The sequence below is a fragment of the Trachypithecus francoisi genome, unplaced genomic scaffold (genome assembly GCF_009764315.1).
Source record: "Trachypithecus francoisi isolate TF-2019V2 unplaced genomic scaffold, Tfra_2.0 Lachesis_group14, whole genome shotgun sequence".
NCBI lineage: Eukaryota > Metazoa > Chordata > Mammalia > Primates > Cercopithecidae > Trachypithecus > Trachypithecus francoisi.
The window spans coordinates 61,430,339-61,452,981 of NW_022681459.1; the positions used below are offsets into that span (position 1 = coordinate 61,430,339).

At 47.9% G+C, this 22,643-nt stretch overlaps 1 protein-coding gene across 3 annotated transcripts in view; it reads left to right on the plus strand.

Moving 5' to 3' along the window:
- The first annotated feature begins 14,881 nt into the window (after positions 1-14,881).
- MRTFA (myocardin related transcription factor A) overlaps positions 14,882-22,643 on the plus strand; it is a 215,522-nt gene continuing 207,760 nt past the window's right edge. For 2 of the 3 annotated variants that reach the window (XM_033233849.1, XM_033233850.1), the window contains exon 1: positions 14,882-15,126. The gene's annotated coding sequence lies outside the window, so the exon portion shown is untranslated. The remainder of the gene's footprint in view (positions 15,127-22,643) is intronic. The other variant, XM_033233852.1, reaches the window with a different exon arrangement.

A 22,643-nucleotide genomic window follows, 5' to 3' on the forward strand; every position in this document is an offset into this window, starting at 1 on the left:
AGCCAGGATGGTCTCGATCTCCTGACCTCGTGATCCGCCCGTCTCGGCCTCCCAAAGTGCTGGGATTACAGGCTTGAGCCACCGCGCCCGGCCACTCGGCAAATTTTTAAGTTTTTTTGTAGAGATGGTGTCTTGCTATGTTTCCCAGGCTGGTCTCAAACTCCTGGGCTCAAGCAATCCTCCCGCCTTGGGCTTCCAAAGTGCTGGGTTTACAGGTATGAGCCACTGCACTGGGTCAAATAATTTTTTTTTTTTTTAATTTCTGAACAAATAAACGGTGCTTCCTCTGAAAGGAGTTCCAGTGAACACAATTTTCTCCATCTCATTACTATGAGGTTTAGGCCACAGCTGTAAGTTCTCTGTTGTCATTCTCTGTATTCACCCCAACACTCTGTAAAGTGTGCAGTGTGGGAAAATAGAGACCCAAGATGAGAAAAGAAAGCAAGAACCACTGGCCTGGTGTTGTGGGAAGGAAGCAGCACACCTTGAGGGGACAGGCTAGGAGTCCAGGTACTGACCCACACCAAAGCACAGCGTGACCCCAAGCAGCTCGGAGTGAGGGGACACCTGTAGACAGTGAAGACCCAGAATAGACGGGAAAGGAACTTCTACTTTTTATTGAAACAGAGTTTTGCTCTGTCGCCCAGGTTGGAGTACGATGGCACGATCTCGGCTCACTGCAACCTCTGCCTCCCGGGGTTCAAGTGATTCTCCTCCCTTAGGCTCCTGAGTAGCTAGGATTACAGGTACACACCTACATACCTGGCTAATTTTTATATTTTTAGTAGAGATGACGTTTCACCATGTTGGCCAGGCTGGTCTCGAACTCCTTACCTCATGATCTGCCCAGCTCGGTCTCCCAGAGTGCTGGGATTACAGGCATGAGCCACCGCGCCCAGCTAGAACTTCCACTTTTTCACTGCAGGTCAGAGACTGCTGAGCCCCACAGCGGTGCTAGGGCAGGTGTGGACTTGTGATCGGTATGGTTACTCCTAATTTACAGATGACAAGATTGAAACTCAGGGACACAGTCTGTTTCCTAAGGTCACATGGCTCGGGGCAGAGCCAGACTTTGAAACCACACGTGCTTTTCCACTGAGTTGCTCTGCCCCTCTTCTCTATGAGTTTCTTATAAGGTATTTGTTGTATGACTGCTATCATGAGGCACATTTTATTCACCTGTGGGGAGCTGGTACCATTAGTGTAATATAATCATTCAGTTTGACTCTCATCAGTGTTTTTGCTGTGGCTGCTGCTGCTTTTTCCACCCTCTAGTTTTCCAAAACTCAGGTGCAGTGGGGTCTCCTTGTCCGTCCAGGCAAGAAAAAATAATCACTTCAGAATGAGTTGGTAGGACGGCAGCACAAACAGGCATGTAAAAAAAAATGACTTCGGTGAAACCCCATCTCTACTAAAAAATACAGAAAACTAGCCGGGCGAGGTGGCGGGCGCCTGTAGTCCCAGCTACTCGGGAGGCTGAGGCAGGAGAATGGCGTAAACCCGGGAGGCGGAGCTTGCAGTGAGCTGAGATCCGGCCACTGCACTCCAGCCTGGGCGACAGAGCCAGACTCCGTCTCAAAAAAAAAAAAATGACTTCACCGCCGGGCGCGGTGGCTCACACCTGTAATCCCAGCACTTTGGAAGGCGGGTGGATCAACATGGTGAAACCCCGTCTCTACTAAAAGTACAAAAGTTAGCCAAGCAAGGTGGTGCATGCCTGTAATCCCAGCTACTCGGGGAGCTGAGGCAGGAGAATCGCTTGAACCCACAAGGCAGAGGTTGTGGTGAGCTGAGATCACACCACTGCACTCCAGCCTGGGTGACAGAGCAAGACTCCGTCTCACAGGAAAAAAAAAAAAAAAAAAAAAAAGAATAACTTCAGAACGCTGTTCTAATCAGGTAGCATTTTGGTAAAGAGAGAAACCAGTATAACTTGTTCCACCAACTCAAAGCGCAGAGTTCCACCTTATTGCTGGAGTCTTTATCACCTCCCCACCCAATTTGTGATTTGCCCCCACATGCTGAGGACTTCAGGCACGGCTCCATCTAGGGGTTTGAATCATATCACAGGGACTCTGCCTCGTCTCTTCTATACCCTTAATTGCTCCTTGTTATTATTTGGTTTAATTTTCAAATGAGATCTGGCATATTCAGGGTGGTATGGCTGTAGACTGGGCTTTCTTTTCTTTTCTTTTTTTTTTTTTTTTTGAGAGGGAGTTTCACTTTTGTTGCCCAGGAGTGCAGTAGTGTGATCTCAGCCCATTGCAACCTCTGCCTCCCGGGTTCGAGCAATTCTCTGGCCTCAGCCTCCCAAGTAGCTGGGATTACAGGTGCCCACCACCATGCCTGGCTAATTTTTGTATTTTTAGTAGAGACGGGGTTTTACCATGTTGGCCAGGCTGGTCTTGAACTCCTGGTCTCAGGTTATCTGCCGGCCTCGGCCTCTCAAAATGCTGGGATTACGGCCATGAGCCACTGCGCTCAGCCTGGGCCTTATTTTCAAATCTGGTCTTGCCTTCTGATAGCTAGATGGCCACCGGCAGCTCCAAGCCTACATTTGTCTTTTTTTTTTTTTTTTTGAGACTGTTTCACTCTGTTGCCCAGGGTGGAGTGCAACTGGCCGGATCTCGGCTCACTGCAACCTCCACCTCCTGAGTTCAAGCGATTCTCATGCCTCAGCCTCCCGAGTAGCTACGATTACAGGCACTCACCACCACACCCAGCTAATTTTTGTATTTTTAGTAGAGATGGGGTTTCACCATGTTGGCAAGGCTGGTCTCGAACTCCTGACCTCAGGCGATCCGCCCGCCTCAGCCTCTCAAAGCGCTGGGATTACAGGCATGAACCACGGCACCCAGCCACCTACATTTGTCTTTATAGCTCTTAGGAAGTTGGAGGAGTTTGATGCTGACAGAAGTCCTGGTGGGGCATCCTGATTGGCCTGGTTCGGGAGACTGGGTACTTTGGTCAGAATTTGACTGTGTGACCTCCTTGGGGTGTGGAAGAGGACTCTGGGATTACAGGCATGAGCCATTGCGCCTGGCCCTATAGTGAGGTTTTGAGCTGCCACCTTCGAGTTTTCACCCAGAGCATTTGGGGATAGGACTGGCTTTCCCGGCTCCTGTGTCAAGTGCTCACTGGATTAGAATTAGGGTGAGGCGAGTGAGGCAGTGTAGGACAAGTGCAGGATCAGATCCTGCCTGTTCTGTATTTTGTTTTGTTTTTTTTTTTAGGGATGGGGGTCTCACTGTGTTGTCCAGGTTGGTCTTGAACTCCTAGGTTCAAGCAATTCTCTCGCCTTATCCTTCCAAAGTGTTGGGATTTACAGGCGTGAGCCAACGCACCTGGCCTAATTTTGATTTTTTTGAAATATTGTATTATTTTTCTTAATTGCTAAGTTATTTTTGGCATCCACTTAAATTTTGTGTCTGATTCTCTTCACCCTAGGCTATAACATCATGGCAGGCTTTCATTGTAGGGGGAAAAAAAAAGGCTTTGCAAGTTTTTTTTTTTTTTTTTTTTTTGAGACGGAGTCTCGCTCTGTCGCCCAGGCTGGAGTGCAGTGGCCGGATCTCAGCTCACTGCAAGCTCCGCCTCCCGGTTTACGCCATTCTCCTGCCTCAGCCTCCCGAGTAGCTGGGACTACAGGCGCCCGCCGCCCCGTCCAGCTAGTTTTTTTTTTTTTTTTTGTATTTTTTAGTAGACACGGGGTTTCACCGTGTTAGCCAGGATGGTCTCGATCTCCTGACCTCGTGATCCGCCCGTCTCGGCCTCCCAAAGTGCTGGGATTACAGGCTTGAGCCACTTTTTTTTTTTTTTTTTTAGACGGAGTCTCGCTCTGTCACCCAGGCTGGAGTGCTCAAGTGCAGTGGCGTGATCTCAGCTCACTGCAAGCTCCGCGTCCCGGGTTCACGCCATTCTCCCGCCTCAGCCTCCCGAGTAGCTGGGACTACAGGTGCTTGCCACCACACTGGGCTAACTTTTTGTATTTTCAGCATGCTAGCCAGGATGGTCTCAATCTCCTGACCTCGTGATCCGCCCGTCTCGGCCTCCCAAAGTGATGGAATTACAGGCGTGAGCCACCGCGCCATGCCAAGTTTTTGTTTTTAAAACAAAATCTTGTTGTTCCACAAGCAATAAGAACTTTCAGTTCAGTTCCACCTCTTGGTTGTTTACCAGCGCGGCCTCTTCTCTACTCCAGGGGCAAACGGCGTTACAGCTCTCAACCACCAGGGGGCGCCAAAGAACAACTGATAATCGAACCGTTCCTGAGGACGTCCTCCAGGAATGACATTGCCCAGCCTGGATTCCTTTCCTCGCTGAAGAAAACCCAACCATTTTGAGATTCTCTGCCTGTCAAGTACTTCAGTCTCAAGTAGGCCCCGACTACATGAGCCAGATTCGAGGTTATGTTTGGATTGTATCCTAAAAGTACCCAAAGAAGACATTTATATTGGCTGCAATGATCAGAAAGTCAGAATAAAATCCCATGGGGATTTGGGTTAATCAGACTTGTGTTTAAAGCTTGGCTGCAGGGCAAGGTCTCTTGTAGGGGGAGCAAATTTCCTAGTTTCCCCTGGTCAGTAAAAGTCCTGCATCTTGACCCTTCAGTTCCTGCAAACTGGACTGTTAGTCCTTCTACCTGCTTGACCCTCAGTTTTCGTCATCTGTGAAATGGACATAAGGCCAGTACCTTCTATGAAGTGTTCATGGAAGAATTCAATGAGATGATGATGTACACAGTAGGTGCTGAATAAAAACTAGCTCAGGCCGGGCGCGGTGGCTCAAGCCTGTAATCCCAGCACTTTGGGAGGCCGAGACGGGCGGATCACGAGGTCAGGAGATCGAGACCATCCTGGCTAACACGGTGAAACCCCGTCTCTACTAAAAATACAAAAAAAAACTAGCCGGGCGAGATGGCGGGCGCCTGTAGTCCCAGCTACTCGGGAGGCTGAGGCAGGAGATGGCGTAAACCCGGGAGGCGGAGCTTGCAGTGAGCTGAGATCCGGCCACTGCACTCCAGTCCGGGCAACAGAGCGAGACTCCGTCTCAAAAAAAAAAAAAAAAAAAAAAAAAAAAAACTAGCTCAGTTTTGTTATCAAGTAATACAGTAGGTGTTTGCAATCCCAGGCATGACCCAGTAAAACTATGTAAACAGAGCCCTAACTTTTTTTTTTCTTTTTTCTTTTTTTTTTTTTTGAGATGGAGTCTCGCTCTGTCACGCAGGCTGGAGTATAGTGGCACGATCTCAGCTCACTGCAACCTCTGCCTCCAGGGTTCAAGTGAGTCTCCTGCCTCATCCACCCGAGTAGCTGGGATTACAGACACCCACCACCATGCTCGGCTAATTTTTGTGTTTTTAGTAGAAACAGGGTTTCATCATGTTGGCCAGGCTGGTCTCCAATTCCTGGCCTCAAGTGATCCGCCGCCTCGGCCTCCCAAAGAGCTGAAATTACAAGTGTGAGCCACCGCACCTGGCTGAGCCCTAGCATTTCAAAAAGACTTTAATATAATAGAGATGGGGTCTTGCTATGTTGCCCAGGCTGGTCTCGAACTCCTGGGTTCAAGCCATCCTCCCACTTCGGCCTCCCAAAATGCTGGCATTACAGGTATGTAATGCTGGCTCCATCTCAAAATGCTGGCATTACAGGTATGGGCCACCGTGCTTAGCCACAGAGCCCTAACATTTGAACACCCCACTTATACGTTCAATTCACTTCCAAAGATATTTGCTGAGTGCTTACTACATCTGAAGAAATTGTTAGCAGTTTAAAGGTTATGGGCAATTTTTTAAAAAAATTATTGCTCTTAGGCCGAGACGGGCGGATCACGAGGTCAGGAGATCGAGACCATCCTGGCTAATACGGTGAAACCCCGTCTCTACTAAAAAAAATACAAAAAACTAGCCGGGCGACGAGGCGGGCGCCTGTAGTCCCAGCTACTCGGGAGGCTGAGACAGGAGAATGGCGTGAACCTGGGAGGCGGAGCTTGCAGTGAGCTGAGAGCTGGCCACTGCACTCCAGCCTGGGTGGCAGAGCCAGACTCCGTCTCAAAAAAAAAAAAAAAAAAAATTATTGCTCTTTATCAAGGATGCTATAATGCCTAGGGGACAGAGATATGGAAAGTGTTTACAGGGTAGAGGGGAAAAAAATCCATGCCCGTTGTTCCCCTCTTGTGAGTCTTTATTTCCTCCTGGCTGAATAACAGTAGTGGTTTAATTTATCTTTACAGTCCCATTTCACTCTCCTTCCATTCCAACTGACAAACTACCAGGTGAATCTTAAGACAGTCTGGATTCTGTTTTCCAGAACGTAATGCCTCTTTTACCATGGCGTTCTTTTTACAAACGGGCCTCAGGAAACTTTCAAACCTTATCTCTCAAACAAACCAGACGACTCCCTTGCTCAAACATGTCCTCTGTTTTTCTTCCTCCACATTATTACTCACAGTGTTTCCTAAGTTGGAGGGCCCCACCTCATTACTGCCTGTCAAACATATGCTTTTTCTTGTGTGGCCTCAGTGGGTTCTCCACAAGACAGGAACATTCCCTTCCTAGACCAGACCTCATTCTACCGTCCTTTCGGCATTGTTCCTGTTAGCATCATTTCACGGACCCTGTTCTTGATTGTGGCAGAGCTGATCTATTTCACTTTTTAATATTTCCTCTAGTTCCTTGTATGTAGCCAACAAATGTTTATTGAATTACACCCAGGATCTATTGATTGATTGATTGATTGAGACAGAGTCTTATTCCATCATCCAGGTTGGAGTGCAGTGGTACGATCTCGGCTTACTAACATGCTCCATCTCCCAGGTTCAAGCGATTCTCCTGCCTCAGCCTCCCGAGTAGCTGGATTATAGGCATGCACCACCACACCCAGCTAATTTTTGTATTTTTAGTAGAGATGGGATTTCGCCGTGTTGGCCAGGCTGGTCTCAAACTCCTGCCTTCAAGTGATCCACCTGCCTCAGCCTCCCAAAGTGCTGAGATTACAGGCGTGAGCCACTGCGCCCGGTCCCAGGATCTTAATTTTTTTTTTTTTTTTTTTTTGAGACGGAGTCTCGCTCTGTCACCCAGGCTGGAGTGCTGTGGCCGGATCTCAGCTCACTGCAAGCTCCGCCTCCCGGGTTCACGCCATTCTCCTGCCTCAGCCTCCCAGGTAGCTGGGACTACAGGCGCCGCCACCTCGCCCGGCTAGTTTTTTGTAGTTTTTAGTAGAGACGGGGTTTCACCGTGTTAGCCAGGATGGTCTCGATCTCCTGACCTCGTGATCCGCCTGTCTCGGCCTCCCAAAGTGCTGGGATTACAGGCTTGAGCCACCGCGCCCGGCCTGGATCTTAATTTTAATATCTGTATCCTAGCTTTGCTAGTTTTAAGCTGTGTGATATTGAGCAAGTTACTTAACCTCTCTAAGCTTCAGTTTCCTCATCTGAAACAAGATAATGCACTTGGAATGCTTCACATTGTGCTTGTTGTAATAGGAGCTACAGATTGTCAGAGAAAGAAAAGATCTACCTATGTTGGAGGAATATGGGATATGGGAGGGCTTCCTGGAGGAAGTGGGATGTCAGCTGGGATTTGAATAGATGAAGATAAGAGAGGACATTCTAGGCAAAAGGACTAATCTGAACAAAGATTTAAGAAGAAATAGGAAAGCACAGGATGTGCTGAAGACAGAGTTGGTCAAGTCCTGGCAAATACTTTTGGAGAGATTCTCCACGAAGAGAGATAGAGAGGGAAAGGATGGGGGAGTAACTTTTTTCAGAGTGTGAATTAACAGGTTGGAAGGAGGAAAATCAGTCTTTAGTGGTTTGCTGAAGGTTCCTGTCATTGCGTTTGCCCTTTTCAGCAGCGGCAGCAGAATCAGAAGTGGTGGTCAGTGGATAGGTGACAGAATGAAATCAGCACATGTTTTCAGTAAGGTGCAATGAAGGATGGAAATGGACAAAAAGACACCTGTTGCTCATGATTAGCAGAGTTAGGCTTAAAGTTTTACATTTGTGTTAAATAATTAATTATGGAGGCAGGAGAATTGCTTGAATTGGGGAGGCGGAGGTTGCAGTGAGCCGAGATCCCGCCATTGCACTCCAGCCTGAGTGACAAAAGCGAGACTCCATCTCAAAAAAAAAAAAAAAAGAATTAATTATAGAAATACAAGAGTGGGCCGGGCGCGGTGGCTCAAGCCTGTAATCCCAGCACTTTGGGAGGCCGAGACGGGCGGATCACGAGGTCAGGAGATCGAGACCATCCTGGCTAACATGGTGAAACCCCGTCTCTACTAAAAAATACAAAAAACTAGCCGGGCGAGGTGGCGGGCGCCTGTAGTCCCAGCTACTCGGGAGGCTGAGGCAGGAGAATGGCGTGAACCCGGGAGGCGGAGCTTGCAGTGAGCTGAGATCCGGCCACTGCACTCCAGCCCGGGCTAGAGCGAGACTCCGTCTCAAAAAAAAAAAAAAAAAGAAATACAAGAGTGAATCTGGCTTAGTATCAGTTTATGGGAAAGGCTCGAGAGGGAAGGGGTGGAAAGGATTGGTTATAAAGTCAGGTTGAGCTAAAGGGTCAGTGCAGCCACTATATCTGCCAATGCAAATATAAAATGAGGCCAGGCGCGGTGGCTCACACCTGTAATCCCAACACTTTGGGAGGCCAAGGCGGACAGATCACTGGAGGTCAGGAGTTCAAGACCAGTTTGGCCAACATGGTGAAATCCTGTTATCTACTAAAAATACAAAAAAAAATTAGCCAGGTGTGGTGGTGCATACCTGTAGTCCCAGCTACTCAGGAGGCTGAGGCAGGAGAATAACTTGGACCTGGGAGGCGGACGTTGCAGTGAGCCAAGATTGCACCACTGCGCTCCAGCCTAGGCAACAGAACAAAACTCAGTCATAAATAAATACAAATTAAAAATAATAATAATAAATAAATAAATAAAATGAACCAGGCATGGTGGCTCACACCTATAATCCGATTGTGTGGGAGGCTGATGTGGAAGGATCGCTTGAAGCCAGGAGTTTGATTCCAGCTTGGGCAACATAACTGGACCCTGTCTCTACAAAAAAAATTTTAAAAATTAGTTGAGCAAGGTGTTGAGCTTCTGTACTTCCAAACTCCTTGGAGGCTGAGTCAGGAGGATCACTTGAGCCCAGGTGTTGGAGGCTACAGTGAGCTATGATTACACCACTGCACTCTAGCCTGAGCGACAGAGTAAGACCCTGTCTCTATACACACACGCAAAAAGTATAGTTTAATAATAGACGTAGGGAGTCAGACCAAGGAAGGCCATAGGCTCACGGTACTGTTTGGCAGTCAGGTCATACCTGAGCACTTTACATAGTTACATTTTTGCTGCAACAATAGGAATGTGTTGGCCCACAGCAGAAGACTCAAATGATGCCTCCTAAGCAGGTAAGTGCACCCATCCCCCAGGTGCTATGAGTATTGGCTGCTAAGGGTTCCCAGCTGCCCAAAATTTCAGAGAATTGCCCTCTCTTGAAGGGAGTGACCTTGGGGACCTTAACTTCCTTAAGGCCCACAACCACTGACATGGACTAGGGTACAAAAGCTGTCCATGCCTCAAGGTGAGTGACTGTGGTGTTGTTTCTGCCCAGAGCTCTCCTGTGTGCATCAGGCCAAAGAAAGATCAGGCTGAGCCCGACTCGGCTCTCTTCCTTTCCCTGTCTTGCTCATCTTCCTCCCTTACAGGATTTGCCTCCCTCACTAAATCCTGTTCATTGGATCTCTCTTACAGGCTCTGTTTCTTTTTTTTGTTGAACGGAGTCTTGCTCTGCCGCCCGGCTGGAGTGCAGTGGCCAGATCTCAGCTCACTGCAAGCTCCGCCCCCGGTTCACGCCATTCTCCCGTCTCAGCCTCCCGATAGTGGGACTACGGCGCCCGCCTCGTCGCCCCGGCTAGTTTTTTGTATTTTTTAGTAGAGACGGGGTTTCACCGTATTAGCCAGGATTGTCTCGATCTCCTGACCTCGTGATCCGCCCGTCTCGCCTCCCAATTGCTGGGATTACAGGCTTGAGCCACCGCGCCGGCCTACGGCTCTGTTTCTAAGGGCCCTGACCCAAGACACCTATGAAATCAAATAGCCAGAAAAGAACTGGATCCAGGTTCTCAAACAGAGCTATCATCCATCATGGCTTTAGCTTATATCAGCTCTGATTGTTTGGTTTTGTGTTCGCTTTATTCTCCCTGTGGTCCTCACTGTTAATGCCAGGTGTACAGCCAGACAGTTCAGCAACCCTCCTGTAGAGAAAACTCCATCCCAATAGTTTTTTTTTTGTTGTTCTTTGTTTTTTATTTTATTTTATTTCTTTATTTTTTATTTTTTTTGGACCGAGTCGCGCTGTTGCTTGCCCGCTGGAGTGCAGTGGCCCGATCTCCGCTCACTGCAAGCTCCGCCTCCCGGTTTACGCCATTCTCCTGCCTCAGCCTCCTAGTAGCTGGGCTACAGGCGCCCGCCACCTCGCCCGCCTAGTTTTTTGTATTTTTTAGTAGAGACGGGGTTTCACTGTGTTAGCCAGGATGGTCTCGATCTCTTGACCTCGTGATCCGCCCATCTCGGCCTCCCAAAGTGCTGGGATTACAGGCTTGAGCCACTGCGCCTGGCCTCTTTGTTTTTTTTAAGACGGAGTTTTGCTCTTGTTGCCCAGGCTGGAGTGCAATGGCATGATCTTGGCTCACTGCAGCCTCTGCCTCCCAGGTTCAAGCAATTCTCCTGCCTCAGCCTCCCAAGTAGCTGGGATTACAGGTGTGCGCCAGCACAGCCAGCTGTATTTAGAAGAGACAGGGTTTCACCATGTTGGTAAGGCTGGTCTTGAACTCCTGACCTCAGGTGATTCCCCCCGCCTTGGCCTCTCAAAGTGCTGGGATTACAGACATGTGCCACCGCTCTCGGCCCCATCCCAGTAGTTATAACAAGATGCCAGGACTCATGCTGACTGGACTGTCTTGATCACATGTCTTTCCCTAAATCAATCACTGCAAATGATGGCAGGCAGGGGTTGGAGTGCTTTCATTGGTTAGGACTAGGCCATGTGATCCCCCACCCCAAGGTGAGTAGTGAGTCATTCCCAAGGCAGCTACAGGGATAGACAGTGGGGAGGAGTGGTTCTGTTACCAGAAAGGGGTTCTGATCTAGACCTCAAGAGAGGGTTCTTGGATCTCGTGTGAGAAAGAGTTTGAGGCGAATTCATAGAGTTAAGTGAGAGCAAATTTATTACAGAAGTAAGGAAACAAGAGGCTGGGCGCAGTGGCTAGGGCGTAATCCCAGCACTTTCGGAGGCCGAGTGAGGGTGCAGATCACTTGAGGCCGGGAGTTCTAGACCAGCCTGGCCAACATGGTGAAAGCCCCTCTCTACCAAAATACAAAAATTAGCCAGGTGTGGTGGCAGGCGCCAGTAGTCTCAGCTACTCCGGAGGCTGAGGGAGGAGAGTTGTTTGAACCTGGGAGGCAGAGGTTGCAGTGAATTGAAATTGTGCCACTGCACTCCAGCCTGGATGACTTGCCGAGACTGTCTCAAAAAAATGAGAAAAAAAAACAAAAGAGAGACAAAAGAATGGCCACTCCATAGGCAGAGCAGCAGCATCGGCCACTCAGCTGCTTATACTTACTGTCACTTCTTGATTATATGCTAAGCAAGGCAGGGATTATTTATGAATTTTCTGGGAAAGGGGTGGGCAATCCCTGGAACCAGAACTGAGGGTTCCTCCCCTTTTTAGACCAGACAGGCTAACCTCTGGACATTTCCATGGTATTTGTAAACTGTCACAGTGCTGGTGGGAGTGTCTTTTAGCATGCTAATGTATTACAATTAGTGTATAATGAGCAGTGAGGATGACCAGAGGCCACTTTTCTCACTATCTTGGCTTTGGTGGGTTTTGTCTGGCTTCTTTACCATAACGTATTTTATTAGCAAGGTCTTTGTTTGGATCTTGTGCTGACCTATCTCATCCCGTGACTTAGAAGGCCTAATCTCCGGGGAATGCAATTCAGTAGGTCTCAGCCTTATTTTACCCAGCCCCTATTTAAGATGGAGTCCTTCTGGTTTCAACGCATTTGACAGTTCCCCAGAGGAAAGTGGGGTTCCCTTACCAAAAGAAAGAGAATGTTTATGGGGAAGGACACAACACATACTCCCAGTAGATCCTGAAGGATGTCCACATGAAGTCCTTAGGATAATGAGGCATATGAAAACCATCAGTGAGGACAGGGCAAGAAAAAGGAACTTAATCCCTGTTGTTTTGTGGAGATGGGTCGAGGGTGTGGGAAAGGGGATGAAGTGAGATTAGACATGTTGTGTGAAGCTTTAGAGGATGACATTAGGATCTAGGGTCAGAGATAATTTCATTACTTTATTTTTTTAGAGTCTGAGTCTTATTCTGTTACCCAGGCTGGAGTGGGCTCAGAGACTAGAGGGAGGCAGGCCACCTATAAGAAATACATAAACCCCCTTTTTTTTTTTTTTTGAGACAGAGTCTGACTCACTCTGTCGTCCAGGCTGGAGTGCAGTGGTGGGATCTTGCGACTGCAACCTCCGCCTGCCCGGTTCAAGTGATTCTCATGCCTCAGCCTCCCAAGTAGCTGGGACTATAGGTGTGCATCACCACTCCTGGCTCACTTCTGTATTTTTAGTAGAGACGAGGTTTCGCCATGTTGGCCAGGCTAGTCTTGAACTCCTGACCTCAATTAATCCTCTGGTCTCGGCCACCCAAAGTGCTGGGATTACAGGTGTGAACCACCACACCCGGCCTAACCTTTTATATATCCACAAAATATATATGTGTCTATATATAGTATACAAGACATACACAATTTAAGTTGTCCAGAAAAAGAATAGAGATATTTGTGAGAGGGTGAGGTTGTCTGTAGTCTCTGCCATGAATGGGCAGATCTCTCTTCCTGTGACTAATAAAATACACTTGTGCCTCCTCCTTACCTGGGCTTTTTCAGGAGGGCTGTGTCTGGGTGGGTACTATCTGGAACGCCCCACCCGGTCATGTTTTGGGGAAATCTGCCCCACCCCAATAATTCCAGCGGGGGTACTTTCTCCTCGGAGGCGCACTTCTGCATCCTCTTTTAGTCACCTGGGATACCCGCCTGGCATTGCAGTCACCGCAGTATGTGCCTTAGCGTCCTCCAATTTGGTGTAAGCACCCCCAGGGGAGTGACTGTATCTCATCTAGCTTACTTCCTCAGTATTCTTACTCAAAAAATATTTATCGAATAAACAATTCTATCAGGTATTTTGTGCAAGAATTTTTGCCTTGGGGGAAGGTCTGTGTGACTAAGAGCCCACGACGATCCCGTCTAACTTCAAGATTCTGCGTCTGGCATTGGTACTGAACTGGAAGCTGATTTATAGTGAGTAACTGAGAATACCCAAGGCCACTTTTGACTCTTGCAGCTGTTGGGGAGAGCAGCACCCTCTCCCGCCCTCCCGCTGAGAGTTCACCAATGGGCAGTCCCAGAAGTCTTTGAGGAGAAGGGGGTCATAGTAAGAATTTACCCTGGAATGTAAAGTGAGAGGCCCCTTTTCAGTCTTTGCGCCTTCGCACGGGTCCGCCCCAAACCTAGAAGGACGCCCCTGACCCCTTCTTCCTCTACCTACTGTTACTCCTTCCTCTGACTCCGTCTGGTGACCCTATCCCCGGCGCCTTCCGGAAAGCGCTTCCCCCTTTTCCACCCCATCGAGTTGGGGTTATTTTTCCTTTTCTGGGCTCTCTCCCGTTGCTGGGGAGGAAGGGTGATGTGAAGGGACTGCCTGACCGCGGCTCTCATCACAGTGGGCCTGGCTTACCTAGTTTCTCTCTCCCCTTTTGCCTTTCTCCTTTCTCCCTGTTGCAGTCATGGACTTCACTCATTACATATACATTACATATACCTATACCTATACCTATACCTATACCTACACCTATACATATACATGTTTTTAAATCGGGCAGCCTCCCGCTCCCCGCCCCACGCCCAGAATAGGTTCAGAGAGGCGCCCGGGTTCACGTGCGGAGCGTGTGGCCTCTGCGCCTAACGGGCGCCCCTTCACTACATGAATGGGTGCGGGCAAGGGTATAGGATTTTAAAATTCCAAGAGTCGTCGGGGGTCATCCCCTCTTTTGCAAGAGAGTGGAATCCTCTCTTTTGCAGATGCTCTTTCTGGAGCCTTCCGATGCAAGCTCTTGGGCTCACGCAGCCCTTCTCCTTTTCTAAGCCCAGAGTACTTTCGCTGCTGCAGATCTCCACGGCCTCGGCAGGTAGGGAGGAGCAGGCAGGTGTCAGTGTCCTCCCTTTCACCGTTGGGGAAACTGACTCAGAGAAACAAGGCGACGGGCCTCGGCGGGGCGGGACTGTAACGGGAATTCAGGGCTCCAGGCCAGAGCGGAATTTATTGTCTCCTTTTGCGAAGCGTGAATGTGAAATGATCGACTTCGGAGTCCCAGGCGGAGACCCTTCAGTCCCCGAGAAGAATCGGGATGGGGTCTGGGATTAATGCAGTAATTACTCGCCCCTGGGCATTGACCCCTTGGCAACTTGGCAAGATCCGGCAGGGTCCACCGCCCTTCCCTTCACAGGGTGACCAGTGGGCTGCGGCCTCTTTAAGGCCCAGCGCTCCGCCCCCGGCTCGTCGCCGACCTCCTCGCCGCCGCTCGGCCAGTTCCAGACTTTCCTCAGAGATGAGGTCATCTCCCCGTTACCCATTGGCTGCGTCGTGCCGCCACTCACAGGAAGTCACGCCTCCGTCTTCGCCTTCTTCATGTTGCTTCCTTCTCCGCCCGCCCCTTAGTCCGACGAGAACGACCCCGATCAGGCCTCTGATTGGCTAGCGCCGCCGTCACTTCTCCAGCGGACAGTCTTCAGGACGGGAGGCGGGCGTGGTGGGCGGGCCCGCAGCTTCCGCGGCTGAGAGGAGCCGGCGGCGGCAGTGTCTGTGGTGGCCGCGGCGGCGAGAGCGACGGTCCCATCCTTCCCACCTTCTCCGTTGCCGCTGGCCACACGCCCTCCGCTGGCGGCGACTTCTCAGCTCCGTGCGCCGGGGCTGGACAGTGAACCTCGAGAGGAGACGCGGGCGGCCAGAGCCGGAGTGGGGCGAGCCGCGGGACCCGGCCGGGAGTCGCGTGAGGCGGTGAGTGGGAGTCCGGGCTGGGGACCCCTCCCCCACCGCGGCTCCGCCCCGCCCGGAGCATCCTTTTTCTCTCCCGACCCCGCTGCGCACGCCCTCGAGGGGTCGGGCAAAGCGGCCCTCGCGTCCCCGGCCCTCTTCCCGCCGGCCTTCTGCCCCTGCCCTTAGGGCCGGAGTCGCAGAGCGGCGGTCACTGTGCCGGGGCCGGGACCCGGGCCGGGCGGGCGGGCGCGGTCCTGCACCTGTGCACAGCCTGACGGGGCCGTGCTGCGCGGGGCGGGGAGGCACGGAGGTCCTCGCCCTTGCTTCTCCCGGGGTGTGTTTTGATTGCAGGGACGGGGTGTCGTCCGCTTTCTCTGGGATCTTGTGCAGACCTTCAGGATCAAAGTGCAGTCCTCGGGATTCCCAGGCAGGGAGACTCAGTTGGAGTTGTTGATGCCAGTATAGCAACCTGAATGCTGCCAAGTGTACAGGGCTCTGCAGATCTGAAACTTGATGGCCAAGAACTTTACCCTCTAAGAGAGCGTCTGTCAGGACACTGATTGCAGTCTACCCTCCCCGCTTCGGGTACTTTTGATACTCCATAGTGCCTAGGGCTGGACCTTTTGAGACGACTCCCAAACCTGCCACTTGCTAGCTATGTAATCTTGTGCCTTGGTTTCCTCGTCTGAAAAATGAGGATAATAGCACCAGTCGCATACGGCTGTTTGTTGTAAGTGTCGAATGAAATAATTCACGTGAAACGTTTGACACAGTGCTTGGCCCATAGGAAGGGCCCAAGGAATGTTTGCTTTTGGGATGTTGAGAATGACTGGTTTGGCAGTCATTAAGCACTAGCCCAGCTTGGCTTTGGCAAGATTTCTCTCTGTTGTCTGCCTATTATGCAGCGTAACGAAAGGGCAGTTGAACGGTTAACTGCTTGCCAGCCTCTATTTGGCATGAAGTGTGTGTATATACAGGAATGTGGAATACATCACTTAAATATAATAATGGAATTACCCCATGCTTCACATGTTTTTGCATAGTTTTAAACTCATAAGACGTCTGGAATGTCCCCGAGTTGCAAGTTTTTGAGATCTTTTCAGGGTCTTTTCTACATCAAGCCGAAACCTGTAACATAAGACTTAACTGTCAGTAAGATGTTCAACTTACATGTTTTACTTCAGAAGACCCCCAAAACTCCAAATGTCACTTATGCGGTTTTACTGTTGAAAAACAGTCATCTCCTGGGGGTGAGGTGGTACAGCCAGCTGGCCCGCAGCCCTATGACTGCAGGGTGGGGAACCTTTGGCTGGAAGTTATTAAACTAAGTTTTGCCTAATGTCGTTTGCATATTTCCTAGTGGATCAAAGGAAATATGTTACTGTTTCTTATTGAAATGATTTAGAAAGAAGCAATCCATTACGGCGTTCTTTAAAAACACCTGCAAAGAAAATATCTGTAGTCTAGCTCTAGTGTTTGTTTCAGTTTTCGGCCAGTAACTGTTAAGAAGAGCCCCTCTTTAAGAAGGCTTCCAAAAGTCACATCCACTTGAATAAGTTATTTAGAGTCAAATCAAGAGAGGTGGAAGAGTAATATGTATCCCATCACCCAAAAGTATTTATTGGAGACTTTCCATGTCCTCAGTACTCTGCTCAGTACAGATGCTATTAGGGCGTGATTAAAAAGAGTACGAAATTGAATCAGCCTGTAAAGGGCAAAACCATAAAGTTTGGGTCACCCGGTAGTAATTACAAGTACTACTTAAGGGATGACTTCATTTATTCATTCAGCAGACTTTTTGTTCCATGTTTGTAATGTGCCAGGTGTTTTTCTAAGGGCTGGGGCTATCAAGATAAGTGAGATACTGTCGCTGCTCATGAGGAGCTCACAGTCTAGTGAGAGAGGCAAAAAAATGGCAGATGATTGTAACACACTGGAATAAACTCTAAATCCAGACTTTACTGGGAGAGTCAAGGGAGCTTTTCCTATGGATGTATGGAAGGCTTCAAAGAAAATGGCATTTGAGCTGAATGTTAACCCAGATGAAGGAGAGGAAATTCCGAAGAGAAATAACAGCTTGGAAAGGTTTCCTGGTAGGCTGGGCACAGTGGCTTAAGCCTCTAATCCTAGCACTTTGGGAGGCCAAGGCAGGAGGATCACTTGAGGCCAGGAGTTCGAGTTGAGACCCGCTTGGGCAACATAGTGATACCTTGTCTCCACAAAAAAATTAAAGAATTAGCAGACGTGGTGGCTTGCACCTGTAGTCCCAGCTACTCAGGAGGCTGAGGCAGGAGGATCCCTTGAGCCCAGGAGTTTGAGGTGGCACTAAACTATATTCACACTGCACTCCATCCTGAACATGCAGTGAGACCCTGTCTCAAAAGGAAAGAAAAAAAAAAAATCCTGGTAAATCTTCTGATATACCAGTTATAAGCCCCAGGGAAGGAGAAGGAAACTAACATCCCTTGATGCCCACTATATAAAAGTTAGGCTTTGATTGTGTTGCTTAAGGATAGGGAAATAGGCTGCAATTAGTTAAATAACTCATTTAGGGATACAGAGTTAACAGAACCAGGACTTGAATCTCTGACTTAAAAGTGTGGTATACTCTTCCTTTTAATATGCTTTTGTAGGGGTAAATATAAAAGAGGTTAGAAATTCTACCCATATTATTATTATTATCATTTTATCACATCTGTTACAAGTTACTTTCTATGAAATGTTTCATATTTAGAGTCACTAAGGTGATATAAATAAAGTTTATCTTTATAAACTTTATATCTAAGGCGATATAATAAATAAAGGTTGTCTTTATTTGTATATTTATGCTTATAAATTTTGTGGTATTTCCTAAAAGTATGGCCTGTGGTAACATTCAGTAAAAATGGAGTACATTGATATATACAGATTCTATATGAAGCACTTTACTAACTTTGTTAAACAGGTATCAACTTTCTTTGAGAGTGCAGCTTAAATACTTATTTAAGTATATTTAAAAAAGGATTTGTAGATTTACGGCCATTTAATTTACAAGGGGGAAATTAGAATTTTTAAGTCGTATTAACAAAGATTATTGTATTATATTTAGAGAAAACACTGTGGCAAGCTCAAATACTACTGTAAGCTCCCCAGGGGTGAGGATATTTGTTTTTCTTCCCAGCTTCAAGAGCAGTTCTTGGGACATAGCAGGTGCTCAGTAAATATTTCTTGAATATAAGATGAACGTGAACAAGTATATATTTACTCCGTGTTCTTGTGTGAAATATATTCACATAAATGCTAGGGTTGGTAGTTGCAATTGACAAACATAAGGAACATTTTTATCTACTGAGAAAAAGCTTTGGTCAGGAGGTTATATTTCAGGTTTTTGAAAGAGAAGAGGGCCGGGCGCGGTGGCTCAAGCCTGTAATCCCAGCACTTTGGGAGGCCGAGACGGGCGGATCACGAGGTCAGGAGATGGAGACCATCTTGGCTAACATGGTGAAACCCCGTCTCTACTAAAAAATACAAAAAACTACTAAAAAATACAAAAAAACTAGCCGGGCGAGGTGGCGGGCACCTGTAGTCCCAGCTACTCGGGAGGCTGAGGCAGGAGAATGGCGTGAACCTGGGAGGCGGAGCTTGCAGTGAGCTGAGATCGCGCCACTGCACTCCAGCCAGGGCGACAGAGCGAGACTCCGTCTCAAAAAAAAAAAAAAAAAAAAGAAAGAGAAGAGATGAAACATTGATGGATTGTGGATGAAGTGGTATAGGCTAGGGGAGTAGTTTTTATAAATGAATACATTTTGGAAGAAAGGGAACATTGAACGAAGAAAGTGACCCACTGACACAATTCAGCAAATATGGGTACTGTTTATGTCTAAGGCCTTAATAGAGTTTTGAGAATCAAGGAAATAGCCTCCGCTCTCCAGGAACTTAGAGCTTTGGAGAGCGGGTGTGTTAGCTGTCTTCCTGTGTAACAGATTACCTCGAAAGTTAGTGTTCAAGACAATTAACATTTCTTATTTTTCACAGTTTCTGTGAGTCAGGAATTTGGAATCAGCTTGGCTGAGTGATTCAAACTCAGGTCTCTCAAAAATTTGCAATAATGGCTGGGCGTGGTGGCTCACACATGTATTCTCAGCATTTTGGGAGACTGAGGCAGGTGGATCCCTTGAGGTCAGGAGATCGAGATCAGCCTGGCCAACATGGTGAAACCCTGTCTCTACTAAAAATGCAAAAATTAGGCAGATTTGGTGATGCACGCATGTAGTCCCAACTACTCAGGTGGCTGAGGCACGAGAATCGCTTGAACCTGGGAGGCAGAGGTTGTAGTGAGCCAAGATTGCGCCACTGCACTCCAGCCTGGGGGACAGAGTGAGACTTTATCTCAAAAAAAAAAAAAAAAAAATTAGCCAGGACTGGCAGCCCATGCCTGTAATCCCAGCCACTCAGGAGGCTGAGGCATAAGAATTGCTTGAACCAGGGAGGTGGAGGTTGGCCTCTCTGCATGAATGCCTTCATGGCATGGCAGCCAGCTTGCCTCAGAGCATGTAATACAAAAGACCAAGCTGCTGCATTGCCTTTTATGACTTAACTTCAGAAGTCACATACCATCATTTCTCCAGTATTCTGTTGGCCACACATTGTGGGAAGGGACTACACAAGAATGTAAATGGCAGGAGGTGAGGGTCATTGGGGGCCATCTTGGAGGCTGGCCACCACAGTGGGTAAAGTAGAAAATGTTTTGGTTTTTTTTTTTTTTTTTTGAGATGGAGTCTCACTCTGTCACCCAGGCTGGAGTGCAGTGGCGCGATCTCGGCTCACTGCAAGCTCTGCCTCCCGGGTTCAAGCCGTTCTCCTGCCTCAGCCTCCCGAGTAGCTGGGACTGCAGGCGCCCGCCACCACGCCTGGCTAATTTTTTGTATTTTTAGTAGAGACGGGGTTTCACTGTGTTAGCCAGGATGGCCTCGATCTCTTGACCTTGTGATCTGCCCCCTTCGGCCTCCCAGAGCGCTGGGATTACAGGTGTGAGCCACCGCGCCTGGCCAAAGTAGATGTTGAAAGAAGGTACTGAAGTGTTGAAGTAGGGGAGAGGGAGGGACTCAGAGTACGAAAGATTACCTTTGGAGGAATGAGGAAATGGGAGAGATTTAATTCCTTTATCAGATATTTATAAATATTTATTGTGTGTTTACTATGTGCCTTTCACATGGAGGCTAATATGTGGAGGTAGACACTGAATTAGGTTCACATGAAATGTTTTAAGTAATTTAGGCCAGCGTTGACATAAAGAAAAATATTTGAAATCTATGTATATGGTGAAGGTGGAGTCATTTTTTTTTTATATTGATGAAAACAGTAAGTTAGTGATAGATGGGCAGGTACAGAGCATAAGTAGTTAAGAACATAAATACCACAGTCATACTGCATAGATCAGAATCCTGGCACTACTTGCTGACTGTGTATATGAACTTGGGCTGTGTGACTATGATACTCTTGCTACTTTATCTTCTCTGTGACTCACTAGCTGTAAAATGGGGATAAAAATGGGGCATATTGCTGCTGTGAGGATTAAATAAATTAAAAAATATATAAAGTCTCTGGAACAGCTTTACATGCATGTCATTTTCATGGTTATTATGATCATCATTGGTTTTGGGCAGTAGCATAGAACTGACTATGGGTGAATTAGTTTGGAATCAGAGAGATGAATGAGTATAGACTGATATGAGTGTGCAGAAAGAGGCTTTTAAATGTTAACCATTGTTGCTTCACCATCAGTTTTTCTATGTCAAGTACCTACATCTAGATAATTTTTATTTTACAAAGTAGAGTGAACCAGTTACTTTAGGTGAATACCACAGTTAAAATAAGACCCAAGGAGGTGCACAGTTGCCGTTAAGGGTGTCTCTCTTTTTTTTTTTTTTTTTGAGACGGAGTCTGGCTCTGTCGCCCGGGCTGGAGTGCAGTAGCCGGATTTCAGCTCACTGCAAGCTCTGCCTCCCGGGTTCACGCCATTCTCCTGCCTCAGCCTCCCGAGTAGCTGGGACTACAGGTGCCCACCACCTCGCCTGGCTAGTTTTTTGTATTTTTAGTAGAGACGAGGTTTCACTGTGTTAGCCAGGATGGTCTCGATCTCCTGACCTCGTGATCCGCCCGTCTCGGCCTCCCAAAGTGCTGGGATTACAGGCTTGAGCCACCGCGCCCAGCCAAGGGTGTCTCTTACCGTCTGGGCTCTCGGTCTGCAGAATAGGTTTAGCCAGAAGCAGTACTTGAAAGAGCAGGTGTTTCACAGCAGCTAGGGCCCATAATAAAAATACCTAGAATGAGAACCTGTGTGGCTGAGTTTGAGGAACAAGGTTAATCTGGAGGGAATTTCAAAGGTACAGGCCTGTTGCTGTGGCTCATGCCTGTAATCTCAGCCATGTGAGAGGCTGAGACAGGAGGATTGCTTGAGCCTAGGAGTTTGAGGCTGCAATGAGCTGTGATCATACCACTGTGCTCCAGCCTGGTTAACAGATGAGACATTGTCTCAAGTAAATAAATAAATTAAGAAAGTTAATTATAAGAAACTTCTAAATCTGGAGTATAGAAGTTTTGGAATTCAAAAGATGGATTTTGTGAAACTCCATCAGTTTAGATAAACTCTTTAGAGGCAGTAGTCATCTTCCTAATGAAGATGACTTTCATTTAACTACTTTAGGAAGTAGATTTGTTACCTCAAAAGGAAAGGCAAGGAAATAGAAATGGATTCAGCTTTCTTCAAGTTGAAATCTGAAATCTCTAATTTTGTACAACAGAAAAACGATTCTATTGACTTAAAAACTGCCCGGGTGTTTTTTTGTTTGTTTCTTTTGTTTTGTTTTTAAAGAGACAGAGTCTCACTCTGTCATCCAGCTACCACACCAGTCCTGTACCTTTTATTTTTTTATTTTTATTTTTTGAGAGAGTCTCATTCTCTTGCCCAGGCTAGAGCACAGTGGTGTGATCATGGCTCACTGCAACCGCTGCCTCCCAGGTTCAAGCGATTCTCCTGCCTCAGCTTCCCAAATACCTAGGATTACAGGTGTGTGCCACCATGCCTAGCTAATTTTTGTATTTTTTAGTAGAGGCAGGGTTTCACTGTATGTTGGCCAGGCTGGTCTCAAACTCCTGACCTCACATGATCTGCCTGCCTCGGCCTCCCAGAGCACTGGTATTATAAGCATGAGCTACCGTGCTTGGCCAGTCCTGTACCTTTTAAATGCCCTCCAGATTGACCTTGTCCCTCAGACTCAGCCACACGGGTTCTCGTTCTAGGTATTTTTAGTGTGGACCCTAGTTCCACCCCTAAGCTCTTGTGAAGCATATGGTAGGATCATAGCTTAATGCAACCTCAAACTCCTTGTCTTAAGTAATCCTCCTGCCTCTGCCTTCTGAGTAGCTAGGACAACAGCATGCACCACTGTGCTTGGCTAATTTTTTTTTTTTTTTGAGATAGAGTCTTGCTCTGTCTCCCAGGCTGGAGTGCAGTGGCGCGATCTCTGCCTCCCAGGTTCAAGCAATTCTCCTGCTTC